At 36.1% G+C, this 16,297-nt stretch overlaps 1 protein-coding gene and 1 non-coding gene across 2 annotated transcripts in view; one reads left to right on the top strand and one right to left on the bottom strand.

Moving 5' to 3' along the window:
- Positions 1 to 16,297, bottom strand: part of LOC133531033 (NGFI-A-binding protein homolog) — a 37,716-nt gene that overhangs the window by 12,217 nt on the left and 9,202 nt on the right. The gene's annotated exons all lie outside the window — the stretch shown is intronic.
- Positions 12,459 to 12,531, top strand: Trnay-aua (transfer RNA tyrosine (anticodon AUA)). Its single transcript has one exon. It is a non-coding gene; the product is annotated as a tRNA-Tyr (tRNA).

Genomic DNA, 16,297 nt, shown 5'->3' with positions numbered 1-16,297 from the left:
AACGCGCTAATGATAGAGGCCGGAACAAAACAAAGATGCCGGGATGTGTTCGTGCATACGATTAGATATTTTTTCGCACTTGCACCGTGTGATTGATATGCGTAATACAGTCTTTTATGAATATTAATACCTATTGTGTGTACTAACGACTTGAAAAAGTTTGTTTTTTAGAGAGCTTCCGTGCGAAATTTGCGCTCGGGTGTCTTAGCTCTAGAAAAAATACTTTCTATGCTAGATTGAAAATATAAAGTGAATAACGTTAGTTAACGTTTCTTCGACATCATTATCGCCATTTTGAGTATCTTCCTCTTTAGTACGACGTATTATTATGTCTCCTCTAATAACATTTGCAGATTTGATTGGAGATGGAGATGGACTACACTGGACGGCCATCTTAATAGAAACAGCGGGTGCCAACTTATAATCCTTTTTTTTCATAGTTATTATGAACGTAACAATGAAATAGTAAGATCTGGGGGCACGGTAGTAAAGCGAGCCAAGCGAAGCGCAAGGGCACTACCTACCTTTTCTCGAAGCGAAAAGGAACTTGGATTTAGATTATACCAGATAAACCAAGTTCTCGGGATATGATGTCAATAGTGGACTTATTGAATATAGATTTTTTGTATATAAGCTAGTTAATACAAAAACAACAACAAAAATGGAAAACTTGGAATTTTTACCCCCAACCCCTTAAACTAGGGGAGGAATGTTTAATGATACTGCCACACATTTTGGTGCTAGAGAGAGATTGGTGGGATACTATTTACCTATTCGCCGTTAGTTACTGTTTGCAGAGATGGCGGAGGTCTTTATTTTTGTTTTATGAGATTTGGCTCAAAGGGATGGCTCAAATCTAAAGTCCAAATACAGGACATAAAATTCCAAAAATAAATTTGGTACTTTGTAAAAATTGTCAGGAAAACCTATGCTGGCAACATCTGTAAAATATTTCCATCGGCCAACCCCACCGTAGAACGTAAATAATATACATACTACTCGGATATCTTCTGTGGTCAACATTTAAGCATGTAACACATTCGAAATTTAAATTGACAAATGTTACAACCACACAAATAGTACTTTAGTCCATGTAAAACTCAACTCTAAACAATAATAAATAGAGTTGAAACTGCGCTGCAGAAGGTGTGTATAATTTAGTGTTTGAGGGAAGGGTTGACCCAACTCTACCGTTGACTGACAGATGGTCGCGAGTCCAGGGTTGCGATGAATAAAAAATCGAACAAGACATTTTATGGTTGTTGAATTACGTGTTTTTATTTGTTTTGTGGACTTATAATAGTGAATTAAGGAAAGTTAATGGATGTTATTCGTTTGCGGCTGCAATTGGTAATTGTATAATTAATTAAAATTATTACTGACATTTAAAGGCCTCGAATATAGGACAAGTTAATTAGGTAGGTGCATATTTCTTGTGTGGGTGACAAAAAAAAATATTTATTAATACGATTAAATACGCTAGAAATATGTTGGCAGAAAGACAACATTACCGATAAGTTATAATTTATAGGATACAATGCCTTATAAAATAACATGTTTTAGTAGCAAATAGGGAGGTATTGTGGATTTAACGTTAGCGGGTAATTTCAGCTAAAATATGACATTAGAGACTCGGGTCAAAAGCTATCATACAGTTTAAAAAAATAGGTTTAATATAAGTGTTAAAATCGATTTATTTTATGATGTTCACAGGACAAAAGTTTTTCATCCAAATGTTCTATTTTAATATGCTCCTCATTTCTCAATGAATGACATTAAATTTGAAATTATAAACGGAGAAACTAAATAATTAGGTATCAATTCAGTCCAACGTTAATTTGAAAAGGACTTGACGAGTAGATGAAATAACAAATAAAACGATTTTTTTTATTCGACCAACCCTTCGAAAATTGAAAAATTACGGTTGCACAACATACGTTCGATTTTTTTAAATACCGGATCGAAGGTGAGGTGCTAACTAGCCGTAGGGTGCGGTATCAATTAGACAGTCTAATGGGAACATGTGTAAAGGACCTAAGTGGCGCCTCGGGCATTTGTGGCTTTTCAATTTACGTGTTGTCTGTGGTAATTGTTTTTTTTTATATATTAAACTGTCATTTTTTTTTTAAATAAATCGGCGTTATTGGCTATAAATTCCTGATGTCAAGAAATTATAAGACACGATACACGTTGCTATAACTTCTACGCAGTTTTATTGTATTGTTTTTAGAGGTTTTTACCCCCTATTATAAGTGCAAAGAATGCGCCCGGCCTTAATTACTATCATGTCTCCCTGTTTTATTAATACCCGAGTTGATTTAGCTTCTTACACATTGCATTTTCGGCAATCTGACATGACACGCATTTTAATTCATTCCATAATTACGGGCTGTATCAAACGGCCGAATCAGACAAAACACATGCCGGCCAGCGTTCTAATTTCTTTATTATATTTGATTAACCCTTCAGTAATTACAGAACAGATGCAAACCTGATTAATTACTAAAAAACAGGCACCTGCCATAATCTCACTTTCGTAAGAAAAAACTTACAAAAACTCTTTATTCGTCTAATCTCGTATGTAAATCGACTAGTCACTGTCTTTTGTTTTTTGTCGGCTCTGATTTGAGTCGGAAGTCATGTGGAATACGTTTTTTCTGGCGAGATTAAGGGCGAAGGTTTTATTGGAATCAGCCGTGGGTGATCGGAGTTATCTCCGTATCAGTGGGCCTACCGCGAACACCGAAGGTCGCAAATTACGTCTTAACAGAAGTAAAAGAGAAAGATGCCCGCAATTTGCGAACCTTGATGTTTGCGGTAGACCCTCAGATACAAACATCTTCTCAAGTTTTATATTTTATATCTTTTAAACGCGCGAAATTGGGACGACCGCTTTGAATTTAATGTAAATGCGCTTCGCACATACTAATTAACTTGTACAAATATTGCTGCATAATTATCACGTAATTGATAGTCGACGTTGAATTCGATGTGCGATGTGTAGATAAAAAAAACTGTTTTATAACCAACAACTTAGTAGAATCTACAATTTAATATAGATGGTTGACTAAGATAATGACCTAGTGGGTAGTGACCCTGCCTACAAAGCTGATGGTCCCGGGTTCAAATCCTGGTAAGGGCATGTATTCGTGTGATGAGCATGGATATTTGTTCCTGAGTCATGGGTGTTTTCTATGTATTTAAGTATTTATAAATATTTATATATTATATATATCGTTGTCTAAGTACCCTCAATACAAGCCTTATTGAGCTTACTGTGGGACTTAGTCAATTTGTGTAATAATGTCCTATAATATATAATATAAAATATAAAATATAAATAATTAAAGTATTTCTAGTTACATTACAGATGGACCAGATGGTAAGCTTAGTTGGCTTTTCTTTTTAATTCATTGACTTTTTTTTTCCTCTCTTTCTCTGCACCAATTGTAAGTGTCTCTGTTTAGCCCTATGGTTGATTGGTAGAGAATGCCATTTGGCATCAAGTCCGTTATTTGTACATTATTGTATATATTTTGTGCAATAAAGTTTAAATAAAAATAAATAAATAAGCTTGTATTTGCAGACAACATTTCAAGATAACTACAACTAAAAGCCGTTTGAAGGAATTTTCGTGAGCTACTAGTAACATAATAGTCGACGACGGACTTAGACACCTCGAGGAATCACGCGGTCATTTCTGTCAGTAGAAAAAGGCGGCTTTGTGAAATGTAGGCGCAAAGGATTAATTGTCCTCCCATACAAAATTTTAATATCGCGCCTTTTTTTACTGACAAAATGGGTATATTTTAACAGAATTTAATCGCGTATATGTATTTAAACTTCTTAGTGTTATACGAATAGTACAATAAAAACTTGCTTTTCGTAAAACTTACTCCAACCTAGGCAGAAAGAGGTCGGACACCCTTTTCTAGCCCCAAAAGTGATCAAACTGGTTGCCCCACATAACGTGCATAATCCACACAAAACAAGCAACCCGACACCAGCGGTCCAGTGGACCCTCATTTGAATCTTCCAAATTCAAAAACATCTTCCCGGAAATAAAAAAATCATGTCAGTGGGGTCATTTATTCCCACAGACCCTGCACCTTACGGCCAGCGAAAACAAACTAATAATTGGAACCCTTCCGCGTTTTTTAACCATAGACAAACCATACAGTACTTCCGTGAGAACGTCAAACATGACCATAGAGTAAGGAGGAGGAAAAAACGAAGGGGGCGAGTGGACAGTTGGTGAGTTATTACTGAGATAAAGACCCTCTGATCTGAATAGAAAAGGTGGTCGATTCTTTTTAGTCTTATTGATCAAATTGCCGATAAGGGTTAGTTAAAATGTAGTTGGATAAGTTTTTACGATCTTATTCAAGCCACCAGGTAAGTAATAGTGATATTAAGTCAGTCTGATGTACACTTCAATATGTAAATTGTTTTATTTTAAACTGTCTTATTTATCATACATATCATACAGTACTTAATAAATATCTTGTGTAGGTACCTACCCTATAAGTCTTATTGCCCGATGTTTCATTTACCGAATCATCATTTGACCGCAAGCGTTTTTTCCAATACCTTTTAATTTTCCAAAAATTTGATAAAGGCATCCTGTAGTCAATGTGATAGGTTGGATTGCTGACCACTCTAAAAATTCAACGGTTTTCAGAAAAAAGCGTTCGGTCAAACCAAAATTTCGGGGTTTTAATAATCGGCTTTATGATTTTCGGAGATGAATAATAATAATATTTCCGCCTATATACGTCCCACTACTGGGCACAGGCCTCCTCTTTCGCAGATGAGATAGGTAAAACCCACGAAAATAAATTATTAAAAAAATTGCATGCATAACATTGCGATAGATAGCAAAATAGTGTGTTGAAGGGATCTACATAGAAGTTTCTGCGCACTTTTTCTGAATTTAACTTTACACTCTGTGGAAGGTGGAAGGGACGAGTCACAATAAAGAGCGTGAAAACAATATAGATGATTATTCTCGCAATGCCATTTCAAACCCGGAATGTAATAAGAACGAAATAAACACTAATTGCGTTACAAGTCGCCTACTGAGTACAAACGCATTCTCACGTTGGCATCATTAGGTTTTTTATCATGCTTTTTCACTCCTTTATTACTCGCCCTCTTGATGCCTCTCCCTCACCTTCCCAGTACAGGTGTCTGTATAAAAAACCTTATGAAGCGTTAACTATAGACTATAGAGCGATGTGGGTTCCCGCGTTTTTTTGACAGCCCGCCTTTTTTCGAAACAAAATGAAAAACAGTGTGAGAATACCATGAGAGGTTAATTCAATATTTACATTTAATCGTTTCTTGATTTATAAAGATTCAAAGTATAATAAGTTTAAAAAAGTAAGAATGCAATGTACGTAGAAAGTGTCTTAGACATGACATATTATGTCACTAACATAACAATATACAATAGGTAGTTAATTAATTTACTAGATAACCGTGCAATGACAGCGTCTCTACGGCCGTTCCATTCTATGTGTATTTGTTGCGTTTTTTGAATCGATTTTCTATGAAGCCAATTTTATGTAATAAGTCTCAGAGCCATTTTCGCGGTCTTTTTATGATTGCATGCCCTAATTAGAATTTATACTTGTAGGTAAAGAGTAACAGGTGTCTCAATAACTATGTTACTAACAATAGTTCATAAGTTTTGTACTTAATGAAATGTGTAATTGCAATCAACAGTCTCTTATTCCTCGCGTTGTCCCGGCATTTTGCCACGGCTGATCCGCATCCTGGGGTCCGCTTGACAACTAATCCCAAGATTTAGCGTAAGCACTAGTTTTTACGAAAGCGACTGCCATCTGACCTTCCAACCCAGAGGGTAAACTAGGCCTTGTTGGGATTAGTCCGGTTTCATCACGATGTTTTCCTTCACCGAAAAGCTATCAACAGTATGGATATTTATATTTGAAATAAATTAATTGAATTGAGTTGAATTTAATAAGAGTGCACTTTTTCTTTCAAATTAAAAACACATAATTTTTGAGTAAGTTATGATATTTATATTGCCTAATAAAGAAAATATGTTTCGATTATGTATGGAATAAAATATCTAGCAAATGGCCCCCATGGCTCTGATGACAGGCCATTCATTCTTCTCTCTCTTTTCATGAAATTTACGATGACTTTTTGACAAAGATGTGGCTATCTCACTGATTAACGCGTTGGGTCTCGGCTTTAATCTCAATAATTGTTTCTGGTTTATTCGTATAAACCCGAGATTTCACAAAACCCCAGAGAAAGGCACCGCACGGCGTTTAATCGCATGATCTTGGTGGCCAGTTGACATCTGAATTTCGTGAGAAGACATGGTCTGGAAATTGTTGCTGCAATAAATCGATTGTTTCAAGTGAAATTTTGCAAACGAGGTCTTTAGATATGCAGCTGTCGTGCATTAAAGGCTCGAGTTTGCAATATTCTTACCCCCGGAGTTACACACAAAGATTTTCATCATAATTGCGAAGAAAAAGCTAAATTTTAAGCGAAATAATTCTTAAATACGGTGACATTTCAAACATTCGTCCGCCATATTGTCATTGGTTAACAGGTTAGATATCGAAGACACATCCCTATCCGGCATTCAGCCAAGTTTGAAAATTGTGTAAAAATATTTTAAACGCCTATTAAATTTTTACCTTCATATATTGTGCAATAAAGATTAAATTAATTAATTAATTAATCAAATTAAATAATTTAAACACACAAAAATATTAATTTATAAGTATACCTAATTATATTTCAAAAGTAAAACTTATTTATACCTCCTTGCGTAGAAATTGAGTAGATGATACAAAAATCCATTATGCCTATATGCATGATAAAATTAAAAAAAAAACTATTATAATATACATAGTTCATTCCATATCTCAGTTACTGCTGCATACATAATACCGTTTACGAGCAAGTGTGATGAAAAACATATGTATAGGTATGTATACATACATATAGAACTCCCCTTAGTACTTACATAAAAAAAAATCGATCGGTTTTACACTTTATTGAAATATTATTCAAACATTAAAATTTAAAAATTAAATGTCGATGTTGGCTGTCACAAAAACCAACACAATAAATCAAAAAATCAAAAATGACCATGAAAGCTAAATCGACACCTGTCGTAGTCAAACATTCAATAAAATATCAATCCACAGTCAATGCATATCAATGCAGGTCAGTGACCTTTACACCAACCTAAATAACCGTTCATTGTAAAACTACCCTTATGTGATGTAACTTAAGATTTATTTTAACCGCAAATGTAAGATTGTTATAAGAAATTAACCAATTATCAATAGCATCCTAATAGTAATAAAAATCGCTCTTATTGTCTAAATATTACGAATGCATTCAAGCGCAAAGTTATCTTTGTGGTGTCCGGTAACATCTGCCAAGACAGCTGCCGAAGATTAGAATCAAACCCCTTCGGTTTCCTGTCTTTGTCTGACATATGGGGTGCGATAGGGAGGGGCGCGGGTGTTCGAATCACGGTCAAAGTCAGAGGTTTGGACAGGAAACTGGACGGAGATTTAAGGCATGAAGGTAGTTTTTACGTATAATGACAGGAGAAATAAAGGATTCTGGCCAGTCAGTCAATCAATCCTCCTAATATTTTTTTATTAAACTTATTTGCATAGGACCTAGGTAATTTGTCCATCAAAAGTGAGTGGCTATACTTAAGTATATACTTGGTCAAGCAAATCTTGTCGGTAGCAAAAGGCGGCAAGTTTGAAAATACACGGGTTAGCAACACTGTCTTCTAATAATTCCAAAATCTCGTGTCATCTGTGTTTTATCTGTGGAATGTGGATAGTGAATGACATGCACATTGTAATTTTGATGTATGTGATCTTGAACATATTTTTTTCCATTGTCCTTCATTTAATTTACAAAGGTTATTGTTTGTTGCTATGTGTATGGATACTGGTTTGCAAGTTTTGCCAAATTCAGTACAGGGTCTTTTGAAATATCCACAATTATATCCTGTAATTTATCAATTTGTTACTCATACTATAGGTAGTTTGTAAATATTGTAAATATCTCATGTAACTATTAGATTCGTGTCTCATTTTTATGTGAATTATTTATAAGTAAAGTACTTATGTGACTTTTGTATTTCATGCTTGAGCTGATGGCCTAGTTGCCAATGCTCGTAATAAAAATAAAAAAAAAGTGAATAACAGCCATCATGTTTGTTTACATTCTGAATCGTTGCTGTTTAAAGAGAAAATTTCTGCTGTCACCATTAAATACCAATATATTAAATAAGCCTGTGCATGAACTTAAGCAAAGTCAAGGTGTCTACAATATACAATCACCCTCGTTGATCGTAAATATTTGTAAAATTTGAGGTTATGATGATTACATGTTTTGGTTCGATGTACATTGCTGCTTTTCTTAGTGCAATACCAACGCAATACTGCTTATTGAGTGTTGCCCTACTTCACTTTGCTGTACATTGCTACTGACCTACTTTGCTTGACAGACTGCTACTTACATGTACAATTTTACTTGCACTTTTATTAAAAAGCTAACCAGTGATCCAGTCTACTCTACTGATGAGAAATGAAGGCCAAAGAAATTAGGTCACTATTCCAGTAAAAAGTTTTTCTTCTTGCCTAGATTATTTTGGCCCTCTAGCCTATTATCTAATAGAACATCCAATATCGGATGATTATCAATATTGGTACGTATTGTACTCCAATATTGGCCCACAATACCGGAATTCCAAAATTAATACCGCTATTGAATAAGGCTACTAAAAACTTTGGTTCAACAGTGAAAATTGTTTGTTATTAATGTTTTAAAACACATAAGTATACAATTTATTAACATCTCTATTCTGTTATTTGCAAAAATATCAGTTTATGTCGTAAACCGAAACTAGAAAGTTCCAATTCCGATATTGCTCCTGTACAATAAAATTCTTATATCGTAAATATCGTTCCGATATTTCGGTATTTCAGGATTCACACACACATACCCTACTAGACCGCTTAGCATACGAGCGTAGTCCATTCCTAACCAACTCAAAAATCACAAAGCAAGTAGCTTCCCCTCTGAGAATTAGTAGAAACAATCCAATCACCACTATATCGTGCAATCAGTTGAAAGACTTGGAAGGGAGCTGAGCAACACGCCTACTCGCATTACAATTAGTCAACCAACACTTGTAGGCGGTCAATTCGGCACGCAACACGCCTACAGTGCAGTTATCATTATGTTAGATCACGTGTAAATCACCCACTGGTTTGTATTTTGTCCGCAGATTTCTAGAGTCAGACCAAACTAAAAAAGCGTTTAATGTATACACGCACGCTTAACTCGTTTGCATTTCTTCTGTAAACATCAGAACAACTGAACGAGGGTGCGGAGTGGTCGACAACGCGTATGTAACTTCTTTAGGTTTGCAGGCGTCCATAGGCTACTGCTTACCATCAGCCGGGCCGTGAACTTGTTTGCCACCAAGTGTAGTGTTAAAAAAGACATCGCAAAGTTAAGTTTTTTATGCTGCACCCTTATAGGCGGCATTTTTCCAGTACTTTTGAGGCTCAAATAAGAAAAATGTGATATCTAATCTAATGTAACGTTAAGACCCAAAGACCGTAGTGAAACACAGAACGTCTGAATCGCCCTACATTCCACTAACATGTACTCGAGTAGTTACATTTTCTTTGTCTGACCTTTGAAGAGACCTTTGTCTGAAATGTGTTTGAACCACAGACTTTGCAGTGATAGAATATGGAGGAGCCACCATAAACACCGAATCCTGAAACTTGGAAGTACCTATATGATTTCACATCCACAACTTGTCATTCTAAATTCGGTGAAGAGTTAGCTTAGACGGTCGCTCTATCGGCATGTAAAAATACTTCCTCAAAAACCACATACAAAGAAATAGCTAATATTGATCTTTTATCAGCAATGAATGCGGTTCATGAAAAAAACTACGGCTTACACACAGTATCGCGCTATATTTGTCGTCGCACCATATTCAATAGACTATTAACTCCATTACCCAATATAGTTTGAATGCACCCAAGCCATCAGACGTGGCAAAAAACCTTGCCTCTGTCGCCTGACCCACTAAGCGACTTGCCGCCAAGCAGTAACCGCAACTAATATGGACCCTACGGTTATAGGAATACGGCAGACCGGATATAGGTCAGTGGTACATCGTGTGATGATAGGGTAGGGAATAGAGTTTGTTTTACGACTTTTTAATAAAGGAAATGTGACTTTGTGGTTTGTGGAAGATTTTTTTTTAAGTTACGGGATGGTAATTTCACGATAAGATTGCTTATACTCTGGCACACTTACTTTTTTTTTTACTTTACTAAAAGGTGGCAAATTTAAATAATGTAGGCGCGAAGAGTTGACTTCCCATAGAGAAATTGAATTTCGCGCCTTTTTCTACTTACAAAGTGTTTTTAAAATATAGTTATACTACCTATATTTTAAAAACGTCTAATAAAAGATACTTTAGCTAATGTAAATAACAGAAAGATGAATTAAACTTGTTGATTATTTTATAAAATAATAAAAAAGTTCAAATGGAATGGTGTTACAAAATCAATTTGTTAGGAAACCAGAAGGGAAAGGGGTTAACTTTCAATTTCATCCCTAAATTAATTAACGAATCTAACACATGTTAATATTTTGTCTGTTACTTTGTCACGCTTTCTCCAAGGAATAAGCATTAGTCACCATCTTAACCCTTTGCCACCTGTTAGAATTAAAAAAAATAAACGTCAGTTGTTTCCCGCCCGACCAAAGAGATTTGTTTTATTTCTTTTTAATTGTTAATTTGAATGATTGCGGATGCCGCTGTTGTATTTTTAGAGGGTTCTGATTTTAGTGGCCAGCTTAGGATCGGAAGTAACATGTGTCTCTGGTCCGCCGTCAAATTTGATAGTCATTATTTTTAATTTTATTCCACTATGTCGAGGCTTGTATTTTTTTGCTAGCTTACAATATTTAGTTCGGCTTGCACATTAGTTTTATTTTTAATACTCCAGATAAAGTTATTTCCTGATTCGCAATTCCGTATCATAATTTGATGAGTTCAGATAAATCCGCTCGGTATTCGCATCACATTATACATGGAAATGGAATGGAATACAATCATTATTAAGTACTGTTCAGAATAGTTTATATGGACTCCAGTTAATGTATTACACACAGTACTTTATGTTGTCGTGGCATATGTGCCTATTTTTTAATCACCCGATGGTAAGCAATTACCGTTACCCATGGACCATAGGAGTTGCAAGTACGTTGCCGCCCTTTAAGATTAGAGTACGCTGTTTCTTGAAAGCTTGAAGGTCGTGTGGAAGGTGTAAAAGTGAGCACAGGCCTCCTCTCATGCATTAGAGGGCTTGGGATATAGTCCCCACGCTGGCCCAATGCGAGTTGGGGACAACCCGGACTACACATACACCTTCGAATTTATTCGCAGAAGTCTACAGGTTTCCGCACGAAGTTTTCCTTCACCGAAAAGCTAGTAGTGAAGATCCGTTAAAGTTACCTACAAGTTCGAAAACTCATTGGTATTGGTACGAGCTAGGATTTGAAACCGCAAACTCCCCGGAGCGAAAGTCGAACGTCAGGCCGCGTAGCCAACGTTACAATCGTTAACGCTCCGTAGCGTAGCGTAGTCATCTCTCTCTGTCACTTTCCAAATTAGTGCGACTGTGACAGTTGAGTTTCGTTCGCCACGGGGCGTGAACGATAGGCTCGTTCGCTACGCGGGCAGGTCCACTCGACAACTACCGCTTCACTGAATTCATTACACAGTTTAAAGTACTGCGTATACACTTATACTGTGCCTCAAGAGCGTAGCGTTCTTTCAGATTACTTAATTATACCCTGATCATTTCGCTACGATTAATCATAACTGACTTATTACAATTCAATAAGATCTACATTACAATGCCTGATGAATAATCTTGCCTAAACGGTTTGTCTAAACAGAATAGCGTAGGAGCGTGACGTTGTTTTGAAAGTCTAAACTACTTTACGATATACAGTAAGAATAAATTGAATTATATTATTGAATAGATTAAATTAGGTATGTAAAATTGATTCTATTCTATTATCAAAGCCATCCAAGCCAGTGTTGTTTTGGATACGTAGGTATACTAAGTTGGTGTTGGGATTGATTAGTTCAAAATACCGATAAAAATAAAAGTGGAAAAATTACTGTCTTGGGTGAGACTTGGACTCACGGCCTCTGGATTGATACTCCATCGCTCTGCCATCTGAGCCACCAAGACCTTATCCATAGGCAGCAAATCTTCCACCATATGGGTCTAGGGGACCCTAGCGACATCTACCGTAAGAACGTTACACTTCTTAGACGGCTACCGGAGTTCCAAGTCATCTATGTCGGAGTGTCAAGTCTGCCTATGGATGAGGTCTTGGTGGCTCAGATGGCAGAGCGCTGGAGTATAAACCCAGAGGTCGTGAGTTCAAGTCTCACCCAAGACAGTAATTTTTCCACTTTTAAATTTATTCTAAGCTACAGGTACAATGCCTCAAGGGCCTATTTTAGATATAAGCTAGTTATAGTAATCATCTGTATATATCCATTATGTATATTGTTATTGTCAATAAATAACATGTGCTATGTATTTCTAAGCTTAATAGCATCGTTCGCAGACGTCTCTGCTTGTTAAAAATTAATTCAAAATAACGAACACAGCAGTTCGTTAATTTAAAAAAAAGTATGTTTGACACAACTACCATCAATTAAAAAAGCGTTTAAAAGAACAGCAGTTTATAAACAAATGATAAACTACAATCTCAACTCCCTCGCCACATACAATAGACAATCGGCTCACATTCAATTCAAATAAAGAATGCGGTTACGCAAAGATGCGTTCGAAAACAGCGCTTTTTTTCAGCCCTTTCTGTTCTCTCCATTCATATCTTCGGCCTCGCAAACTAATCTGAAAATTAAGAAGGGGCGCCACTGTTGAAGTTAAAATGGAGATTAGTTTGAGATTGCATTAGTTCCATTTTTCGCCACCAGTTAAGATAACTTTGTGAGCTTCTTCAACAATGCGAGTAAATTGTATGCAAATGCTATTTAGATTGTTGGAATACGCACTTTTTGTGGCTACTGGCCGAATGATGTGAGTCGGAGTGACGCATCTGTCATTTCTGATATTAAAACGGTCGTCTACATTCGAAAGGAACGGAACACAAATGACTAGGTTTTTTATCGTGTCGACTTTTTGTGTTAAGACGTGGTGAGTTTTAATTAAAGAGATGGTGCAGAAAACTACTGTTTTTGAAAGGTTTTGCTTACTTAAGAAGTCGGTACATGCGTATGAATATTTTTTTATAGCCACAATGCTATTATTTTTAATAGTACTGCTTCGTACAATGTATTAATTGCCACAACTAGTATCTGCGTATGGGTAAAACAATCCACTCCTATTGTCAAATTTACATTATAAAATTTACATTATAAAATTTTAAAACGGTAACTACAAGGTGAAACAAAAATAGTGGGGATTTAGATTACGTTAAAGCAAAGAGAATTTGAAATAGAGGTGGATTGTCAAAGAAAACTTTGTAGCCACAGCAAAATTACTGTCGTCTTTCGACACATAATTAAAACTTTTAGAACGCCATTTGTCTTTGATCCTTATTTTTTCACTGATATGTGTTAAATTTGTTAAATATCAATAACTATCACGGTTCATGAGATACAGCCTAGTGACAGCCGGACAGATAGACAGACAGACAGACAGCGGAGTCTTAGTAATAGGGTCCCATTTTATACCCTTTGGGTACGGAACCCTAAAAATGTACGCGCAAAGGACTGTCCTGCCATAGAAAGTTTGTATTTCGCTTCGCGTCTATTTCTACTGACAAAGTGGGTTTGCCAGAGTATATATTTCCATTGATCCACGATCCATTAAATATAGGACTTGATAGCAAATTTTGCTGTAGGAATCTTTGACCACGAGTTGAAACGGATAAGTAAAAAATAGTAACTTTCTTAATAAAATTCATTATTATTAGATGCGATCATGCAAACGCCTTCGGACTCATAAGTACTTAATTAACTACTCGTAAGATATAATAGGGTTGTTTCCATCTACAAATCTTAGGGCAGAATTGTCTCCCAATAAAATCTTTTGGATTATAAGAACATAATTAATAGAATCAGGCGTTACTTTGCGGAAATCCATGCTAATTAAAACAAGAAATATTACTTTGCTAATCCGCGAGAAAATAACGTGTTAGTCAATCAGTGCTAACCCGTTATACTTACTTGCGTATTTTTACATGCAATTAATGTTCCCACCCTCCCACCGCAAAAATAAATACGCAAATAAATATAACAACCCACCACCAAAAGTACAAAACTCGACACGTGTTTCGCCTCTCTACGAGGCATCCTCAGGAGATGCTGGAGATGTTGACGGTCTGACACCCGACAACTGACTCAAAAGAGTCAGTTGTCGGGTGTCAGACCGTCAACCGTATTTATTTTTGCGGTGGGAGGGTGGGAACATTAATTGCATGTAAAAATACGCAAGTAAGTATAACGGGTTAGCACTGATTGACTAACACGTTATTTTCTCGCGGATTAGCAAAGTAATATTTCTTGTTTTAATTATAAGAACATGTTAAACTACTTCTACGGGACTTGTAATGACCTAATGACCATATTTTTGTAAATATTGAATTTAAAATATCTTTTGGCACACGTCACGTGACCAAACTCGAAACGTCATTGAAGATTCTGATGACGTCACAACTCTCGGAATTACACTGTTGACAGTTAGGTGATAAACAACAAATGACAAATGTCAGTTGACAGTTCGCATCTTCTACGTGTGTAAGTTATGTGTCAAACCGTAAACTGTGATGTCACACAATTTTTTGCGTTTTGGGCGCGAAAGCATCTGTCAAAATATATTTTGTTAATTTAACATATTTAAAGCCGTTTTTAGTATAAAAGTTGAATTTGAGGGCAACTTTTGGTTAATATAGAACGTAATACAAGCGTTTCAAAAAATTGGAAACAACCCTATTGAAATTATCAAAATGAGTTAGGAAGTAAAATAACTAGGCAACCAATGTAAGAAAACTTCTTGGCGATAATTATAGCTCACTAAAATCGTCAAATTATAAACTCCATAAATAATTATTGCACGCTGCGTTGATAATGTCGGAGGAGGCGAACTTGTTTTTCGTTCGTCTCGCCTCTTCTTGAATTTTCATGAGTGCGATATTTATCGTGTTGACGCCATTGAGCAGCAGCGGTGGCTGGCTTTGCGCGCTTTCCATATTCCCTTTATTTATGTCACAAAACAATATACCTTTATCAGGCCCGTTGTTTTTTTTTAGTTTAATTCTTGAGTTAATGGTAGAGTCAAATGACCGACCGTAAGAAACCGCGGGAATTTCAGCGATGCCCGCGCGCTTTTAAAGGCATTTTTTTGGGCGCGCTCGGCCGACGGCGGTTTTCGGTTTTTTGCGTGGACCCAATGAAAACCGTAATGGCATTTTATCGTGCATAAGAGCGGGTGGAATCATTAATTATTTATAATAAGCGCTAGGGATCGTCGCCATATTTATTTCGCTACCAAAATGACATATTTCGATGGGGTTTACTGCTTTTGTAGTGTTTTTCCGGCACGTCTGGATGATTATATTATTATATGCTTTTATTTTTAGGCTGTAGGTTTTTTACTCTAGCTCGTTATTTCGATAAAGATATCGCCAGCATGCTTGCACATGGCCCTCGAAGATATAAATCAACAGCATAAATAAGTATAACATTGCGGTTCTTGTCATTACAATGCAAGAAAAACTGTTTTATACATGCTTGCAATATTTTTACTTTTTTAACTTCAATTACTCCGAGCGAGCGTTGTCGACTCTAAAAAGTACCTTACTTTTATTTTTAATTCCATAGCATCTCGCATGTGTTTCCTGCATACAGCCGTGTTTTTAAAAAGAAAACAGGAAGTGCTTCCGAGGCCATACATCAAGAATATAGCGCGCATTTTTAAACTATGTATAATATAAGTAGGTTTATTATGATATTATGCTGAGGTTGTACAAAAATTGGCGCGAATCTCCATAATATGTAGATTGCAAATGTTGCGGGTTAAGAAATAGTTTTTGCAAGAGAATATGCATTTAAGGGGAATTTAATTATGTGTATGTTTCATTTTATATTGCATTTCGGCTGTAAAAAGGTGGTTGTGTATGGCATGCCGGTGCCAAA

The sequence above is a fragment of the Cydia pomonella genome, chromosome 2, assembly GCF_033807575.1.
Source record: "Cydia pomonella isolate Wapato2018A chromosome 2, ilCydPomo1, whole genome shotgun sequence".
In the NCBI taxonomy this organism is placed as follows: Eukaryota; Metazoa; Arthropoda; class Insecta; order Lepidoptera; family Tortricidae; genus Cydia; species Cydia pomonella.
Note: the sequence above shows the minus strand (reverse complement) of the source record. Positions and strands in the feature narration are given on the sequence as shown.